Source organism: Myotis nattereri, assembly GCF_964212035.1.
Source record: "Myotis nattereri genome assembly, chromosome: 2".
Lineage (NCBI taxonomy): Eukaryota > Metazoa > Chordata > Mammalia > Chiroptera > Vespertilionidae > Myotis > Myotis nattereri.
Window position 1 is genome coordinate 185,230,308 of NC_138076.1, and position 6,109 is coordinate 185,236,416.

The window sequence follows — 6,109 nt, forward strand, 5'->3', positions numbered from 1 at the left end:
TTATTTCTCACCTTTGGAATTAAAATTAAACTGTAAGAATGTTTATGAACTGTTTATCGACCGCGTTCCATCTACCAGGTACTATGCCAAGTGCTTTGTGTGTAACTACATATTTATTTAATCCTTACAATAAATTCATATTGTTAATTTTATCTCATTGTACACATACAGAGACTGTAACACAAGAGTGTTAAATTACTTGTTTGAGATTCTAAATCCAGCAACTGCCAAGGCCAGGATGACTCCAGAGCTTATGCTCTTAGCCCTTTCATTTTACCCACCCTCTTACAAAACATTAGCAAACAATGTACGTGATTTACGTACACAAATTAAAATATGCTTATAATGAATTACACTATACCAACTAAGATGCAGCCCCATTGAAACCAGGCACGCAAGTTAAGGTGATGCCCCTCCTTGAGAGTACAACTGGAATTAAAATGAATAAGCCAACTCTCTGTAGTTTCACGAGAGCATTAATACAGGAAAAGTGGAGATCCTGGAAGCCACTTTTCCTTTCAGTTGTAGGTGTGTTTATGCGTGTGTTGGGGGTGGGTTGGTCGGACCTGAGCATCAGTTTAATTAAGTACAAATGAAGTAGTGTTTGGGGGAAAATAAAGATCAGAAAATTTCCCTTTCCTAGGCTGCACCTGAGGGCAGCAGCACTGTCAGCAAATAGGCCATAAACCACCTCTCATCCAACTGCTGCCCACAAGCTTTACATTTCTAAATATCATTAGCAAAAATCACTTCTTCCTTATTTTCTTTTACCAATATTATATTTTAATAATTTAAATAAATATATTTTTTATTTCTTATATGTAGATTATTAAAGTTCCATGAAAATCAGAACCGCACCTGTCTTATTCATCATTCTACCACAGCAAGTAATAGAGTGGATGGTACACAGTGGATGGTACTCAATATTTATGGATAGATGGACAAAAAATAAATAAAAGGACTGGAGGGAAGAAAGAAGAACTAAAAAACGGAGGGCCAATCACTAGTTTGAACCTAAATAGAAAATAGTGTGATGAGATGCACATGAAAATTAAATGAGGCAAAAGTAGTCAGGATACCTCCCGCATTCAGGGCCATAAGCCAGCCACAAGGTAGGCAAGGTCCAGAAGGCAAACATCTGTTGATTTAACTCTCTTTATAAGGAACCTGGCCCATCCTATTCAGAGTGGAGTTGACTTTACAAAACATTTTTCTGGCTTCACAGGAAGAGAGAAAAGTAAAATTTTGAAATGGAACTTTGGGGTAAAAAAGGCATTTTGGGGAAGTTAGGGCAGAAGAACAGCATTGAATAAGCATTTTAAAAAGGCCTACTTTCAATATAATCGTTATGGTAATTGTTAATTGTTTAGTCACCCCTTCCTCTACCCCACCCCCCGCCCCAACATCGAAGGTTGCCAAATTAAGAACATGGATTGTGTCTTTTATCTGTGAAATTCAGAATTTAATAAATATTTAACAACTGAATCATGGTGAAAATGGATGAAGGCCATAATGGAAATGAGCCAGGCAAAATGAGCACAGAACCTCAGAGCAGCAGCTTCCTCACTGAAGTCATCAACATAATCATCACAGAGAATAGAGCTTGGCCTAAGTCTTGGAAGATGAGAGGTTTCCCAGGCTAAGAAAGAGGAAGGAGTATTCTTCTCTGATGAAGTAGATTGTGCAATGGAAGGAAGGCTTCAAAGAGAACATAGTGTATTCTGAGAACTGCATGAAATTTGGGTATGGAGAAAGTGTATAATAAGAAAGAAAATGTGTAAAAAGGCTGGTGATAAGTGACAAGGAAAAGGCTCAAGAGTTTGAGTCTTAAAGCTAAATGATTGGGGGAATATTTAAGGTTAATTCAGCAGCCAACATGAGTGGGTCACTTCCCCAAGCCATGTAGCAATTGAATTGTAAGGGAGTTGAGGATGGGGTTTCTTTTACATTAAGAGACAGGGAATTACAATAGTTTGGGGCAAGAAAATTATGAGCACCCAAACCAAGGCGCTTGCACAGAGAATTTAGAGATGATGATGATGGTTAAGGTGAAAGGTAAGACCGAGCCACTGATGTCTCTCACATTCCAGACCAAGATGTCTGTCTGGGTCAGTGGTTCCCAGACTTATTTGGCCTACCGCCCCCTTTCCAGAAAAAATATTACTCAGCGCCCCCTGGAAATTAATTATTTTTAAATTTTAATAGCAATTAAACAGAAAGATATATGTATTAATGTTTCTACCTTTTTCGTAAAATATAGTAAAGAAAGGTGTAAATTAGAAACATTGAAGTTTGAAATTATGAAACTATTTATTGAACTCAGAATAGAAAGGTAATACCAAAAAAGTTAAAACAAATGCACCGGTGGCCATCACCGCCCCCCCCCCCCCCGCCCGATCGCTGCAGCGCCCACCAGGGGGCGGTAGCGCCCACTTTGGGAATCACTGGTCTAGGTGATGCTGTTATCATTGTAATTAGCAGGTTAAAAATAAGAGAGCAAAGGGGAGGCCATACATTATAAACATGGTCATTTGGGCAGCTTCCTGCTCCCCAAGGAACCACCAGTCTATTCCCTGCAGATCACTGGGAGAAGGGATCAAAGGAAGGGAGAGATGGGCACAGGCACAGTGCAGTTGGGGTGATGGAGGGAAGGTGCTTGACGATCACTCTAGCCAGGGGAACAATGGATTGGCCAAAGGCTGGACCCTATCAGAAGCACACAAAATCTTGGGAAGTTAAAATCCACAAAGAGTTACCTCTCTCTTGCTTGCTCTTATGCTTTTATTCTCTTAATGCTTGCTCTCTCTTGCTCTGTTACCCACATTTGCCCAGGCATTCAGGTGTTCTCTCTCCATAGCCACATGGCCCATGGCTTTCTTGACCCCCACAGGCAATAGACTGCAGCTGGGAACACAAGCTAAGCTAGCCAGATGCTGGACTGTACTTTAATATGGAACAGAAATTCGGGGCAGTGGCCTTCATTCTGGCCCTGCTGAAGACAAGATTGGACTTCTTGTATGGCAAGATAGACAGAGGTTGGGCCTTGGAGGGGAACCCTCTTGGTTTTGCACCATTAATGAAGTTTACCATGAAATCCCATCCACTTGTGGGAACTCAGGGAATTCTTTTCCTCACGGCACCCCAAGAACTCCACTTGCACCAATAACAATGCCATTCCCCAAGTCAGGTGAGAAAGACTGGAAGAGACTGGAGAGGTAGGTGAGTGAAAAGTATAGTTCAGTATATTGAGGTTGAGGAGTTGCTGGAAAATAACAAACAGCATTACTAACCGCTAGCTTTCTGCCATGCTCTTTCTCAATGTTTGGCATGTAACTGTGAACTCCAAATGAGATAATGTATTAAACACTTTTGGGAAAAGCACGAAGAGCAACATGAATGTGTGGATTAGTATTTGTTCTCTTTTCTGTTTTTTACCACATATAGAGAGTAAGGCACCAGCATTTTTTTTCTTTTTTCTCTTTGTTTCTCAGAAACAATAAAAATCACATTGTCAAAAAACTTGATAAGGTAACAAATCAACAAAATGTCCTTTAGGACACTTGTTAAACAATGACTTCATGGGACTGTGTTTTAAAATGCTTCTAAAATAATGCCTTCTTATATAGCCAGTCTCATGAATTGAAAACATGTTGCTATTTTAAAATATTTTATTAATTCATAGGCAAAACATTTGATTGAAAATTTTAAATTACTATCTCTACTTTAGTTCATTTCTCCTAAGCGTGAATCTCTTTTCATGGGTGCACAGTTGACTAAGAGCTGCCTGTCACCACTAGGTACTCCAGGAATTGCCCTATCCAAAAAAAATCAGAGTCTCTGTAGCATGTATAGGCATCAACTCACCAGTTCACATTTGCACTTTTATATGTCTTTCAGTCTTACCACAGCATGAGTAGCTTCTGGTGCTTCTTAGAGCAGCTGTGTTTTTTGTGTTATCCTGATAAACTACTCATTGAAGTAAAACTGGTATATTGGGTAAACTGTTTACCATGGAATGAGGAATTCTATAGCAGAAAAAACACTGTTGAATTATAAATGAGATAAATAATACAAAAAATAATGAATTCAACATTTTTCTTATCTGAGGGCAAAGGCCATGAAAATCCACTAATGCAGCAAATAAAATTATCTTGGGCAATCTTGTCCTCAGAATAAAATAAAATGGAAGAAAAGACTAGTAATATGCATTTAAGAATTAAGACACTGTAGATTATAGCTAATTAAATGTATTATTATTTGGGCAGTGTAGAGTAGTGGAATGAATTCTAAATTTAGAATGGAGGACCTAGGTTGGCATGCTGCTCTGTTGCTGGTATGACTTTGGACCTCTCTGAAATCCTTAATTTCCCAATCAGTGCTCTATGGCATTTGTGTATTTTGCACACATTAAATAGGCATTCTAAGTTACCATTATTACTATGAACACTGAAAATCAGTATTATATATCATGTTTAAAAATTACTCCTAATAGTATAAACTCTTTGCTAACGTTTTTACTGACAATGACTAAAATGAGACCATCTTTTCTAAATGCATCAGTGACCTATCACAAAGACATTTGTCACTAATTTTTATCAAAATGATAGCAATGGCATACCAAATTCAAATTTTTACTTCATAACATAATAAATTTTAATTAAATATGATAATAATGGCATTGACATCCTACATTTATAAAATTCTCTCTACTTTATCATATGAATTATCAGGGAGAAAAACAAACCTTGTCAGACAAGACTTCTTTGGCTATCTTAATGAAATAAGACCCCCAACATTCTCTTTTCTAAAATAATTTTCGTTCTTAGCAATTTTCACTACCTTAAATATCATATTGATTGCTTATTTGTACATTTTCTGTCTCATTCCACTAGAGCGCAAACCCCAGGAGAGCAGGGCCTTTAACTCAATATTGTGTCCCCAGGATCTAAACCAGTCACTGGCACAGAGAAAGTCCTCAATAAATATTTGTTGGATTAATGAATTTCTTTCTGCTAGATATTGTGTCATTTTAATGTGTGCTTTCTCATTTAATTCTAATAACCCTTTGCATTATATAATAATAGTAGAAAATACTTAAATAATGCTTTCTAGATGTGAGGCACTATTGTCAGGACTTCACTCAGAGACATAATTTTATTCTCATTGGACCTATGAAGTCTTCTCATTTTATAGATAAGGCAATGGAGTCACAGAGAAGTGAGATGACATGCCCAAAGTCATTATCTAGAGTGGTTGAAACCTGATTTTTTTATGGTAATGCGGTGTTTTATTTATTCCATCCATTAATAACTACTATTTGAGAACATATACAATATTAATGGAACAATATAAGAGAAGTCCAACTTACCTTTTTCAAAATAGCTCAATACTAGAATTAATAAGAAATAATTATGATCAAAATTATGTCAAAACTTATAATAAATGTTTGATGTTAGTCTACATAAAATTTAGTTTTTAGTGTCAAATTATTTGGCTGTAAGAAAGAACGTTTTGTTTACTTCACTAGTAGGAATATCTCTTAATGCTGAGATGACCTCTTCTTGAAATTTCTTCTGCTATTGAATTTTAGCATAGTAACCTGTGATTATATGAATAAAATTGAGTGGTGAGGTACTCGTCATGTTTATTCCAAAAAAGAGTACATACCCGATAACTATAGTATTGAGGATGTAGACAGGCAATGCAACTGCCCAATACCTTTGAGTTCAATAGGTTAAGACTAAGGAGTTTAGTCAAGATTCAGGAGTAAAAGCCCACACAAGGTATAGTATGAAGCCAAACTGGGAGCTTAAGAAAAGAACAAAGTCATAACTCACTCTTTCTGGCAATGGTGACGGTGATTTTTCCACCATTTTTCCCATGACTTAGACAATCTGCATGTGCACACCAGCCGCCAAACCTCATGTGCACGCGTGCACACACGCACATCGAAACCGAATTTTAACCTAGTCTTTGTGGCTCTACTTTTCATGCTGATAACTATTACCTTACAGCCCTTTACATTTTCTTTGTAAATTTATTTTTCAATTACAGTGGACATACAATATTATATTAGTTTCAGGGATATAATATGCCTATTACAGGCCTT

General features: G+C 37.1%; 1 pseudogene across 1 annotated transcript; it reads right to left on the bottom strand.

The window, feature by feature from the left end:
* Positions 1–5,486: 5,486 nt before the first annotated feature.
* On the bottom strand, positions 5,487–5,873 carry LOC308514540 (phosphatidylinositol N-acetylglucosaminyltransferase subunit P-like; annotated as a pseudogene). Its single transcript has one exon. The product of its transcript is annotated as a phosphatidylinositol N-acetylglucosaminyltransferase subunit P-like (transcript).
* Positions 5,874–6,109: the final 236 nt, after the last annotated feature.